The sequence below is a fragment of the Protomyctophum parallelum genome, assembly GCF_964188405.1.
Source record: "Protomyctophum parallelum genome assembly, chromosome: 11".
In the NCBI taxonomy this organism is placed as follows: Eukaryota; Metazoa; Chordata; class Actinopteri; order Myctophiformes; family Myctophidae; genus Protomyctophum; species Protomyctophum parallelum.
The window spans coordinates 19,357,398-19,372,047 of record NC_139707.1 but is presented as its reverse complement, the minus strand read 5'-3'; the positions used below and the strand labels follow the sequence as shown (position 1 = coordinate 19,372,047).

The window sequence follows — 14,650 nt, the reverse complement described above, 5'->3', positions numbered from 1 at the left end:
ATATCACGACATAATGCTAGGCCTATATGAATAACACACATGGTGCAACTCAAACACCAGAAAGTTTCATATGAATTTCTCATTCCTTCATTTCTTTCTGTTTCTTTCTTTCTTTCTTTCTTTCTTTCTTTCTTTCTTTCTTTCTTTTCTTTTTCTGTCTACCTGAGCCGTCCCTGTAGAACTCCTGCATGAACAATAGCAGCACGACACGACAACATCTATATCGATGTAAATCCTGCGATCCTGTTGCACAAAGCCTTCGTCGTGCAGGGCCGGGCTCAGTAAACTGAGACACACACAGGGAGGTGGAGCCCCTCGGCGGGGGCCCACAAACGGTCAAATGAAAAGCGACATCAATTTTGGCACAGACAGCCCGCCCGTCACACAGATTAGGCAGGCACAATGCACGGCCTCCTTATCTCCAGCGGCAGGAGGAGGTGCAGGCAGATCTGTGCAGGATGGAAACATTCTCATGGTCGTAATGGGCTAAAATCAATTGTTGCCCTCCTCAATCAATGTACCCCCACTTTCACTGTTCAGCAGCTCACCAGTAATTGAAGTTATCCTTGGCCTGTAATGACTAGCTAAGGCACAACCATGACAAAGTTGAAAGTGTGTGATATCAGCGAGGGTGCCAGCAGGGTGGAACGCTGGCCATGTGCATGTGTGTACATGGGTCCGTGTGCGTGTGTCTGACTGTATATACGTGTGTGTGTACTGTGCAGTGTGTGTGTGTGTGTGTGTGTGTGTGTGTGTGTGTGTGTGTGTGTGTGTGTGTGTGGGAGGGGGGGGGCGGTGGTGTGTGGGCGGTTGAGTGGGTGTGTGTGTGCGTGCGTGCGTGCGTGTGTTCGTGCGAGAGAGAGTGTACGTATATGTGTGCACAAGCAGCGTCTGGTCCTTACTCGAATGGTCCATGCACGGACCTCATCTGGTCCAGCAGTGAAGAAGTATTCAAGCTGAAGAGTTGAGTAGCCTGTCTTAATGATCTTGGACAGGATACTGGTGGAAGGAGGAAGACATAGGTATAGGAAATTAAAGTTTACACGGAGAAATCCTAAACTACAGTAAGATTTAAGCGGTTCTTTATCAGTGAGAATTATTCACAGTCTCAAGTTCAGTTCAGTGGCAAGGCCCCATTCATTCCAATATAAACTCATTAAATTAATAAGATGGGTCACTTCGTTTCGCATAGGACATTCAATTCTCCGATGAGTCCTTTTGATTAATTGGAAAGCTTACAGACTCATTTAGCACTTTTACGAATTCAACCCAACGCCTCGCTCTGTGCGTGGAGAGAGAGAAAAAATATCTGCTGTCACAATTTCTTTCTCTCCATAGAGGTTTTCACAGGAGAACAATAAACCCAAAATGCCCAAGTTATAATTATACCTGCCAATGACAGATGACAGTTAAAAACTTAATTTAGAGGAAAACCCTTTGACTGAGTTGTTCCGTAAAGAGAGGGATCCTTTGCTTTATAATGGTAATTACTCTGCCATTTATTATTCTATCAGCACACGCAATTAAAGGAGTGCGTGGAGGACACGGTTGATAATAAAGTGCGGGGAGACTGAATGCTAATTAACCTCTGCGTCTTGTGCTCCATGCAGTACGTGTGACTCTCCTCTTCACTCGGGTCCTGTAGATGGCTCTCCATGCCGCTGCTGAAGGGGATGACCACGGCCCCGGGGTCGTGACAATCCACCCACTCCTTGATTTTCACCAACCTGGCAACACACAGCAGCAGCCAGCCACACAGCGTTTTATAGAGAAACTTGACTGACACTGAAAGTGTGTTATCTCTGGGCTGATGCATATTCATGAAAGCGGCAGAACATATGAATGTTTACCGCACCGTTAACAGGAGATTGCTTTTCAAAGGTTGGGAATTTTGTTTATGAAAAGTTTCACTTTCTCATTTGTGTTCTCTTTAAGCTTTCCAACTAAGAATTGTTTAATGTGTTGTAATTATTACATGCATTTACAAACTATTACTGATATTCTGGGTTAGTGCGCCTACCACACATGGTCTAATGCAGTTGTTCCCAAACTGTGACTAGATTAGAGTGAAAATAGCTGATCTACAAGCACACAATGCGTTGCTTCGTGCCGCGTTGTGAGCTTGTAGATCAGCTAGTTTCACTACTTCTTAAACATTTGATTTCTAATTCATGGATTTTTCTTTGATTTCTTTATGAAAGTACTGACACAAATTATGTAATTTTGTTATTAATTCATGAAAATATTAGCTTTTTGGAGAATGTTTTTTGAAAATGTTTTGAAATAATAATAATTAAAAACAGAATGTAGGAAACAAAAAATAAAGGGGACCCATAAAAATTGGTCAGCAAACCAACCTTGGGTCCCGACCCAGTGTTTGGGAACCAGTGCTCTAATGCATGACTGCGAGTCCCCGGTTCAACACCTGGCCAGACCAGCCTAACCAATTGCTGCATCAATTGGTTAGCTTCTGTGTACTCACTTGCTGTTTGCCGTCTCTCTCCACTGCAAATATCGATAAGCGCTAAAAAGCCGGTATCGATGGTGCTCGCGATTTCATCATTGTAGAGGTTACTCTGCACAGTAAATAGCCTCACCGATACCATAACAAACAGTCAGGATTTTATTTTTCTGGCAGCTAGTCTCCAGCCAGACAATTACCATGAGGCCAAAAGGAAGTGCAAATAAAATTACACAATATGTGTAATTTTCCCACTGATAAATGTCTTTCCTTTAGCCCTTTGAGTTTTTTTTTTCTTCATTTATTTTCTTTACTTTAAACTTTTCCCCCTTCCAATCCAGCAGGACACCTGACATTGCAGACAAAGATATCCTCACAGTTAATGGTAACTCTCAGTCAGAACAATATAAGGGGGTCAGGGCAATTATGAGATTAGCCCCACACGCTTTCAGGCCGGGATTGGACCATTCTCAAAAAACAGCATCGCACAAATCCATTTTCACACGGCAGGCCTGACAGAGCTCCCAGGCTGGATTGATTCTAAAGAGTCCCCGTCATTATCTGTAATCCTGGTTTCCTATTTAAAGTCCATAAGAAATCAAAGACTGGGAGGTACCTCAATACCACATCTCCTCCAATAACAATGTCACAGCTTCATCACCTACAACAGCACATCGCTACTTCTAGAAAATGATTGTCAATATATACTATTAGACAGGGAAAGACTCTTTAGGCAAATGTCATTTTACTTGTACAGACCCGGGTGCCTCTTCCAGCACAAGCTGCAACAAATTATAATACTATGGGGTAAACCAAGTGCTTCATAAGACAGAGTTTCTGTCTTTTCAGTAAACAACTATTAAGGATCATAATCTAAAATGTCCCACTCTGTTGGTCTTATATACTGTATGCAGAGCTAAGTTTTGACAGCTGCTGCCTGCAATACACTGCTTGCCAAATCTCATATCTCACAAAAGGACAAAAAATATATAATAATAAAAAACAGAGACAAATCTAATACATTTAGTCAAAACTGAAAACTTGAAAGCAGAGGAGATAACTGGCTCTCCAAGAGGGGAAAGGAATCCAATCTGAGATAATAACAGCTGTAGTTTGTCACTTTTAGGAGCATAGCTGTCTATTCGGTGGCATGTTATTTGCATTCCTCAGGTATCGCGTTCTCTACAGGCGGCTGAATAATGATTCACAAATCACTCTCCCCACACCAGTCAAGGGCTGTGATCCTGTGAATAGACCATTGTACCTGAGACTGTAATTGGTGAAGACTTGACAGAGCTGAGCCGAGCCAGCCAAGTAACAAAGAGGCTCTTGGTAGAAGGCTGAGGAATGATTTTAATAATGCGAAGGCGAGATGGAGAACGTGAGCAGTAAATGAGCATGGGGGTCTCCAGGTCCTTGCACTGAGTGACACAGGACCAGACAAACACCTTGCCAGAGGAACATGATACACCCCCTTCCCTCAACTCCGGAAACAAAGCACTGTCAATTAAGAGCTTTGATGCTCCGTCAACATGACTTCCAAAACCAATTCAGCTAGGCCTCACTACTGTCTAGTCATGCCACTTTGCAATTTGTATTTATATACCTCTTCCAATTATGTGTATGAAATTGTGAGTGGGACTATAAAATTACATAAAATGTAAAACCTACTGCAGATCTATTTATTTATTCATTTTACATTGCAGCAATGCATGAATTCCTGAATAATGAATTGGAACCATTATTGAGCATGCTCCTCTTTGGGCATTAGAGGCTTGACGATCAGTGTCCCACCAAAAATCTGATCGAGACAAACTCATTTCCTTCTATGATGCCAGAAATAAAATACATTATTAATTATTATCAATTTTTTTTAGTAAACAGTAAAGTCTTCTATGTCAATTTGTGTGTATTTAGAGTCCAATTAATTAAATTATTGATACAAAAATACATTTTACTGTGTATAGTATTACTGTGGGTATAGTATGAACTTGAGCGAATATATCGCGTTTGTATACATTATGTATCATCTGCATTATGAAATTACCTGACATTATTATATTCTAATTTATAGAGAAAATATATATTTGCTTTATGTATTTTGCATTAAAAGGATATCCAAGTAACCAAAAATCCACACAGAAACGTATGTGTGTCTGTGTGCACGCACAGTCACGCACATGCACGTCTTGTCACTCTTCCATTATGTCCCATGTCCCAGCATCAAGTGCCATCTCTCACCACTCTGTTAATAGAAAGATTCAGCACTTTCTGGTCTACATATTCTCTGAACAAATGATGCCTGAAATTTTTATTCTTTTTGTAATGGAATTCCAATGGCCTTTGCTGCAAATCTAGTGGAAATTTTTGCATATCAAGTGGGAAAAATTAAATGTTAACCACGTTTTAATGTGATTAAGGGTGACAGGGACATTATTTCTGCTAATCATTCACCAGCTTAAAAGGCTCAAACAAGACGAAGGAACAAGCCATGTTTGTGCTGCTTTTTTACTGGTCTCAATTCAGGGAGGAAAGAATATTTCAAAACTAATACAATTAGCCATTTCCTTTAAAGTATTATTATCTACACATTTAAGAGTAATTATTAAGCGTATTCTAAAAAGTCATGAGTTGAAGCTATATGCATTTGTCTGTTTCAATCACTACTGAATCAGTTTATTTTACCACCAGAAAAATGGCTTTAGTGAGCAGCTTGTAAGATTTTACGCCTACAGCACTTATCATAAGTCCAATTAAAAGCACAATATATGGGGGAATAATGACAACCAATCAAAAACAAAAGGAGCTTCCACAACAGAGTGGGTTTGAATGGAGACGTCCCACAGGGCCCACCCTCTGGGGCTTGTCTATTTGTCTTTTTTGTGTGGGAATCCTGAAGGGGGAATAATTCCTGTGTTTCCGCATGCCTGGGGCTACCCTAGGCTTTTTCCTTTTTTTCCTTTTTTTTTACAGAGCTTTGATCTGCTTAAACGACTCCGGAGGAGGAAACAATGGGAGTTCCAGAAGTACAGGTGCAGATACCTGAGCCAATGACCTGAGCCTGCCACTGTCGTGTATTCATACAGGCAGGCTTTATCGTCGGTACTTAGCCAGGTAAGCCTGTAAAAGCTGTGGGACAAAACAGCCCAAGCGCCTCCACTCTGAGCACCTCCTTTCAGATGCAATTGAATGCTGACAGGCCCAAGGAGTAATCCACTACCAGCCTCACCCTCTCTCCCGAATTCATTACTGACCCGCCCGCACAGGTGGACAGTCAGGCAGCCAAAATAACCGTCTCAGCACCTGAACTGGGTTCAGCCCTGTGTGATGGAGCCACTTCATATTATCTTGGCATCCACTGGCTGGCATTGCTAGGCACCAAGTCGTCAAGTACTAAACCTGTGGGGGGGGGGGTACTCGTGTGTCCCCGTTAGTTGCTGTGGCATACAGCGTCCTGACCCCCTCCTCCTCTTGCCTTCCTTCGGTGGAAGGAGACAGAAATGAGAGGTATGAGCTCATGGTGGCTTTTGAGGCTGGGAAGTCGGGGGCTCTGTGGGACGCTTTTCATCCTCCCAGTGGTGAGCTCCTGAGAGGACCTGAGTGCAGACGCTGCATGCTCCCTGTGGCCACTGCATGCCGGATAGAGGCAGCACGCACGCACGCACGCGCACGCGCGCACGCACACACACCTCGAGTCTAGATCACTGATTCCCAAACACTGCGTCTGGACCCATTTGGGGGATTTTTATGGGTGCCATTCTTTTTGGAAATAAAGAAATTCCATAATTAAAATGTTTAAGAAGTAGTCAAAATAGCCGATATACAAGCTCACAACACGGCGCTAAGCGGCACACACACACACACACACACACACACACACACACACACACACACACAAACAAATGAATGAACTAATGAATGAACGAACAACAAAGCGCGAGCACAAACAGAGGTACACATTATCGTGCACAGGCATTTGCTGACACCCACACATTCACAAGTGTCCTGCAGTGTACACGAACAGACACACATGCAAACACATGCACGAGCGTATACGCAGACTACGCACACTATTGCCAATATTGTGAACTTCTTTCGCTCTTCACGCACAATGGGAGGCTTTAAATAAGTGCATCCTCTCTCAAACACACCTTAAGAAGTCATGCTAGCAGGCCTTTTTTAACAACTTTCTTTGTCTTCTGGTGCACCCACTACTTTTCCAAAGACAGAATCCTTGACACAAGCTAAAACCATTCACATGGACATAACAATTCTCACTTTTGGCATCATGGCGACAGTAGAGGACACATCATCCTAGTGGCTATGCCCTAGTTACTAGGGCAGTAGGAAGTATATAGGCCTTAAGTGGTTCAACTAGGGCCTAGTTAAACCACTTAAGGGCAGGCCTATATACTGTATACTGTACTTCCAACTATAGGACAAAAATAAAATAGCTGCTCTACAAGCTCACATGACACTTTATGAGCTTGTTGATCTGTTACTAGAAGCACCGGTCAAGGAAAATAATAATAATAAAAAAAGGTGTAACACAGAAACCTGTGGCCTGTAGAATGATGTTACCATAGGTGTGTGTCACTGTTTGATGAGTGGTCCTAATTGGCAAAAGAGTGCAAATGATGCGATTTATATTATACACATATTGTACAGTTGTACAATATGTGAAGACATTGAGGGCAGCCGCAGGATAATAAGCCTAGAACCTTGGCAATGAATAGTATGTGGCCAATATGATGAGGAGGCCCAATTATGTGGAGGCAAGTGGAATGCTGGTAAGCCCTCGCAACCAGACACCATGTCGACCATATTCTGATTCTGTTAGTGGGATGGATACTAATTAAAAAGGGAAACATTTTGAATATTTTTGAAAGTTTGCCCAAAATTGGAATGCCTTGTTGGTTAATGTGTTTAAGTATTGTTCATGTTCAGGAAAAGGTTAAAAGAAATGGAAAAGAAAGAGTGGACAATCACCAGGAATGACAATGGCACCCCAGAAGTACATGCTACATCACCCAAAATAATTCTCTATGTGGGGTATTCGTGCTGTCATTCATTGCAGTTGACTGGAAGAGTGGAAGAGAGGAAGGTTAACAAGGGTTTTGTGTGTGTGTGTGTGTGTGTGTGTGTGTGTGTGTGTGTGTGTGTGTGTGTGTGTGTGTGTGTGTGTGTGTGTGTGTGTGTGTGTGTGTGTGTGTGTGTGTGTGTGTGTGTGTGTGTGTGTCTGTGAGAGAGAGAGAGAGAGTGAGAGCGAAGAGAGAGAGAGACAGAGAGGGAGGGAGAGAGAGATAGAGAGGGGGTAGTCATCAAGATGTGACAATTGTGACAAGAGCAGGCAAAGTGTAGCGCAGCAGAATGCCGCATGGAATTCTCCATCTCTCCTTTTTGCCAGGGTGACAGCTTAATGTCTACCACATGCAATATTTATTCTCATGGTGTGTCAGACTGTCTAGCTGTCCAACGGAGTACAAAGAATGTCACTTATTAGAATAAAAGCAGCAGGAAGGTAATCAAGGACATATGTAACATCAGCCAATCATGCCCCCGCCCCCTCTCCAATCCTGCATCCTTACACCCATTCATAACAATTCGACAAGCTTTCAGGGGCTGTATGTAGGCACAACTAAATGTATTTATTTATCTCATTAGAGCTGGCAGGCTGCAGGACACGTGCAACATGACACTTGTGACATGCGCAATTTTTATAACAACCTGGCCACAAAGATAACAAACAGCCCAACTCAACAGAGCCAAAACGTATCATTAGCCAGACTTGAAACTCTGATATTTGTTTTTGTTCTGGATGCTCACCTGATAAAACCGTATATAGCCTGTATAAATGAGGTTAAATCCTTCCCACAGCCATGGCCCCAATCCCTCTGTTTCACACCTTTCCAGTCTCTATCAGAATTAAGCAGAAATGCTGAACAATAATCATCTTTAAAAAATAAAAGCTTGTACTTGCTGGAAGCTGCACAGACAAACAATAAACCATGACTTTGTTTGATCCTGTATGAATTGGTCTCAGTACACAGTCAAATCCTTAATTTCAATTATATTTTCATTTTGCTTTTTCTTCTTTTTTTTTACCATTACGTATGCGTTAAACATTAGCATCCTGGAACTGGCCTTGATTATCATAATTTTTCGACCGCGGTCGAGATCATGGATTTGAAGGATTTCACAATGCCACATCAGACTTCCCGATATTTCATTGCCATCCGCAGTTCCTGCTTACTGATGCATGTGTCCCATCGGGAAACGACAGTTTTCTACCTCTGGTCTGCTTTGAAGCAGGATTCCAGAGAAGGGAAGAGATCATGATCAGCTCTGTAGCAGTGGCCGGCAAACGGTGTTCTTCTGGATCACACTAGTGAAGAAACATGGGGATTCGGGGAAGGAAGCCATATATTAGAGTCAATGGGTGGTTCTTCCAACCGAGATATTTTGCGCTCTCATTAGAAGGCGGGTCTAAGTGCCATCCAGCTGTTTCTCTAATTTCTTTGAAAGTGTCCTTATCTCGGAGCCATAGAGTAGAATCTGGTCGGCGGTCGTCCTAAATATGTTTTACTTACTAAGCTGGGATGACCAGATCTTATGCATGTCATTGCAGGCTGACCAGGCCATACCCTTCCTAGTTTTAAAGTCCTTTTGGGAAGATATATACAGTATGAACTCAAATACTTGTAGTCATCAACCTGTTTCAAAGGAGTATTGTTTTGTTTTGATAATGTGGTTATTGTTGGATTTGTATATTGGGGGAGCAAAATGCTATCTTGCAGGATCATTATAGGCTACTATAGCAACAAAAAGCTACTGCTTTGTTATTTATGATTTAAAGAAAAGGCCTGTGAGGCTGTGACACTCCTAAATCAGGGTCAGGACACAGCCATCAAGGCTGTGTCACATCCCCTCCAAATCCACATAGTGACAGGATGACGTGTGACATGTCAACAGCATCCTTTCATTACCTGGACTGGGGGACAGTCAATAACGAGACTAGTGATCCAACAGGACTTTATTAGCGACATCTGGTTCCGTTTTACTATACAGCCTCTCCTGTTGTTCTCGCTTGCTGAACATCTAGCTAAAGGCTTCCATTAGGATGGGCTGTGGGCAGCAGGATGCATGTCTTTCCATGGGAAAGTGTTTCTCAGGATCCCACACTGCACAAGACGAGAGTGGACGAGGAGCAGGCGATTGTATATCTCCCATATGGCTTTGAAAAGCGAACCGTGACTCCCTAGACGGCAGTTCATAAAGAACTTGCATGGAGCCAGTGGTTTTAAACTCAATAAAGTTTCAGTTCTGTTTATGGGAATTATGGTTTGGAGTAGCAGGAGAGAGCTGCAGCGAATGCTTTCATGAAAGGGTTCCCAGCGAAGCATTATAGTCTTCCCCCGCAGTGGGTCTACTGTCCCTGAAGGGGCATTCCCCTGCAGTGGGTCTACTGTCCCTCTACTGTCTACTGGCCTGGACATTTATCCAAATGATCAAACATGAAAGAAAATAAATACATCATTTATTAATACATTTATCAAAAGAAAAAACTAAAGGTAAAATAGAAGTACCTATTGAAGCCGAGCAAATCTACTCATTAATGTGGATAAGAATATTAAATATATCATCAGTTGTGCCAATTAGTGATTTGACATAGTTTTGTCAGAGCAGCACCATAATTGGCTTAGGAATGGAACAAAAAGAGCAGGTATATGCTCCTGTATTTTAACATCAGTTATTATGGTGGTATTTGGAGATACAACAAGATGTACTCAAACCAAGCGCTAACAGTGCTGTCTTGTAGAATTGCCAGCAAACACATAACATCATAGAGCTCTGTGAGAGTCAATGGGAAACAAATGTGGCAGGAGATCTTCCCAAATTAGCCCATCCCAGACACATTTAGTGGGATTAATTGAGGGTGAAAATTTTACGACAGTTTTTCTCAGAAGCGTTCACAGAAAGTAAAAAAAAAAGAATCTTAGCACTGGCTGGGAAAGTAACTGTGATCTGTAATTAGTTCTAGGAATCTTGTATCTTGCGTTCAGCCTGAGCCTAAATGTAAAGACAAGACAAGATGCAATAACAAATATCTATTGAGAAGTATGTCATTTTAAGGAGTAATTTCACATTTGAGGCATAGATGTATTGCACACACACACACACACACACACACACACACACACACACACACACACACACACACACACACACACACACACACACACACACACACACACACACACACACACACACACACACACACACACACACACACACACACACACACACACACACACACACACACACACACACACACACACACACACACACACACACACACACACACACACCAGCCAGGTGTTCGTATACACTCACTGGAAGAAGAGACTGGCAGAGGCACTCATAGACAGGTCACGCTTACCGGTTTCCTTAAAGGTCAACACACCTACTTAAGAGGCTCCAATTTACTTTTAAAGCACATTATCAAAGGAATGGGGAAAAACAACTTCCCTGCGAATCAGGATGATTCTCTGGCATGTCTGTTGCATTTACAAAACATGACCGCTCTTAGTTCTCTGGTGAGGATGGGCAGGAATCATCAAACATAGTTTGATTTGATATCACATCTGATAAAACATATTAAAAGGTTTCTAAAGACAGAGGACATGAGCTTGTAAAATTACTCATTGCCCCCCTGACAAGTGAAAACACGCTAATACAAGGCGGACAACATCCATCACATCATCATCAGTGGTGGCGTAATGATCCTCTCCCAAACTCACACACCAACTATGCGGCACAGACAAAAGTCTTCAAGGCAGCCAACTGACGCCGAGAGAGTGAGAGAGAGAGAGAGAGAGAGAGAGAGAGAGGAGAAAGCCTCTTGATAGACTCTTGTAGATGCCATTCCCTATCACGCAATGCCTCTCAGTCATAAACACATGACAAACGCGGCCTTAATCATTTTTTACGAGCGGGGATGTGCAGGGGGGGCAGCGCATGGCTGGAGGGGCAGAGGGGAGCAGTGAGCAGCAGGCGGCCTCCTCTGCACAGAGGAGAGGGCCGTGCGGTAAAGTCTCCTCTGGAACATCACTCGGCCAGCATGCCTTTGATCTCCACACCGCAATTACGCCAGCATCCAAATGAGCATGGAGTCGCCTCCGACGCAGACTTCAAACATGCACATGGACGCATTCTCATACACGTACACGGCACTGTATATAGGATTGGAGCCATGTGCTCCTCTCAACAGTAAATGATGTACTGTCTCCAGCAGTGAACCTGGGGATGAAAGGGGGCCCTGGTCCTTCTCTGATCCCTCCATTAATGATGGCTTGCTAAACCCCAATACATTCTTGTTTAAACGAGGTCAACTTGGTATGTAGTGGCGCCTGCACTCTAAACAAGAGGGTACACACAATGGACATTATTTTGTTTTGAAACTTCAGTAAGTCTGATAAGGCTCCTGATATCAACTGTGCCTGATATGGTTAGATCAGGGAGTCTCAATCCCTTTCAGCTTGAGACCCAAAACCGAAATCTTGTGCCTACCCAAACGTACAAAATATATTGAATGAATTTGTATATCTGCTACTTTTGCTGAATTTTCAGCTATTATGAGATGCACAGATAGGTATGCTAGAGTTCATGTGGTTACGTTGGAAGCAATGAATGGCAAGCCTGAAAGTGCTAATATGATGTGCAAGGCATTGCAACTATACAGGACTGTACTGTGAAAAATACTGAGCCGCACAAAACAACCCGGGCAAGTATACTCAACGATACAGATGAAACTGCTGCACTTGCCTCACTTCTAGGCATCGTCTTTGTTCCCTCTGCACATTAAAAGCTGAGATTGCAATTTGTCTTGCTGTTTGCTTTGAATAGCCCTTAACCATATCATCATCTCAACTGTGCCGGAGGAAAAACACGGGAGCATGGCGACAGCAAAATGGCAGTCTGGCGTCTCTGCTGCAGACTAGCTGCCATTAGGGCTGAGAGCAGCATTTATTGTACAATTAGGGGCAGTCAGATCTACCTGTAATCATCTCCATACAGGTGTGAGCTCCTCTCTGGACAAGGGAAGTGACTCATCACTTGTCAAACGTCAACACTTTGATGTCAGCATTGTTTGACACAGGGCCCTCAGGGCACCTGGGCACTACTGTTTAAAACACTATCGCGATTTATTGCATTCTGTACAGCTGAAAAAGGAAGAAGATAAAAACATGCAAAAGAAGAAAATAACTTCCTGCTGATGACTGATGCGCCACATGTCATGAATCATTTGATTTATGACTTGAGTTCTCTTCTTGAGATATTTCTCCTCCCTCTCGGTCTGACAGTCATACTTTCATGTCAGGAACATTTTACCAGTCAAAGGTAAACAACTGCCTTTTTAATACAATGCTGCCAAGTAAATTGTCGAAAAACAAATGCTGGAAGAACTGTTTGACATCGGAAACCTTAAGAGGGCAATTGGAAAAGTGTGACAACAATCCACAATTGTTATTTACAAAAGAGCTGTATAGTGTAGATAAATATGCCTTTCACATGCCATCTCCTCACACACCCATCTTCTAGATTTGCTCTGACTTTGGCCAGATCAGAGCATTACTCATGCTAAACAGCTGCTACATTCTTGTACAACATAATGCCACAGATCTGGAGGGCGGGGGATAAGTATCATTTGGAGCATGCAATGTCATTAGTGACCAAGTTTAGCGCTTATGAATAAGTGTGCCCCTGGAAAAACATCCCCATCTCTGCATACAAGCATTGGACAGTAAATCATATATGGGAATAAGCACATTTTAATGACATAAAGACTTAAAGACTTGCTTTTGGAATCTATGTGGATTCTGTCTGGAGCGGACAGTGTAGCCTGTAAAGCATGCTGTTAATATTCTCAGCCTCTGGGCCAACGTTTGAAGGCAGAGTTCTCTTCAGACCAAACCAAATAAGTAAAGCAATTTTAAACATCACAATATTTAAAGACCACTATCCTTGTGATTTATAGGCCTTCCCCATATGATATTAATTACTTTTCTGGCTTTGGGTCTAAGTGTTTATTTATTTATTTATCTATTTTGTCATTTAAAGCCTTCATCCTCTTTGATTTCATATGGAAATGAGATCTTTTTTGTTGTTGATGGAAAATGGAGACCATATGCTAAGAAGTGCTTAATGAAGTGCAGAGTTCGGGGGCTGGCTAGTGTTTGCAAGGCTGGATGTTGTGTTAGGATATTGCTTAGTGCCACCTCCAGGCAGATCCTCTCACAAATACACAAACATTTAGCCAGCAGGAGACAGGAGTCAGTACACCACTCTAACTTGGACATACATTTTCCATATCCTTGTAGCCTACTACAACACACGCACAGCGCACCGCACGCACACCCACCCACCCACACGCAGGCACACACGTTTTCAGAAATATTCTGTCAAAAGTTTAGTGGATTAGAATCACTACAAAAATAAATCAAAGGAAGGCTTGGGGGATCTGTAGAACATGTGAAGGGGCAGTGATTTGTCTGAATCCCTTCTCCTAAACCCTTACCATTTGTTCTTTCTCCTGATGTAGTCTCTCTCCGAGAGGTTAACGAGGTACATACATTATTGGTTTGGACGTCAAAAATAAGTATTTGTTCAATACTTCGATCTGTGACAGAGAGAAGGCAAATACTTGGGACCCAAACTTTCCAAAGTAGCCTTTGAGGACCATGCACAGGGAGATACGTGAGGACAAATCAAATTAGGGTCTGGTGCTCTGCAGGGAGCATCTATAAAGCCTCTAGAGTCTAGATCAAGATCAGCATGGACACATGTCATTAGTTTGATAAAAAAAAACTAAAATCAAAACACCACAAAAAGAGACAGCATGCATGTTAACTTTGTATTTGCATAGAACACCCTTAAAAATACAGCAGCTGGACTTTCAAGCCAGATGAAAAGATTACCACGATAAATCACATTAACAAATTTGAGTGTAACATCAAAGGCTTACCTCCTTGTCGTTCCAATCGTGATAGTAGCGGACGTGTTTCTTTTCATCCAAAACCCAGCTCTTGATTTTGCACATTACGTCCTGTTTGGGATTAAAAGAGAATGAACAAGAAGCCATTAAAGGAGATGAAAAAGAATATAAACTCAGCAGGGTATGGGGTAATT

General features: G+C 42.5%; 1 pseudogene across 1 annotated transcript in view; it reads right to left on the bottom strand.

Moving 5' to 3' along the window:
* The window catches only part of LOC310867419 (obg-like ATPase 1), a 42,612-nt pseudogene that overhangs the window by 4,945 nt on the left and 23,017 nt on the right, over positions 1-14,650 (bottom strand). Inside the window, exons 6-9 of the transcript XR_014571064.1 lie at positions 14,487-14,567; positions 14,040-14,141; positions 1,587-1,727; positions 903-999 (exon numbers count right to left, since the gene is read on the bottom strand). The product of XR_014571064.1 is annotated as an obg-like ATPase 1 (transcript). The remainder of the gene's footprint in view (positions 1-902; positions 1,000-1,586; positions 1,728-14,039; positions 14,142-14,486; positions 14,568-14,650) is intronic.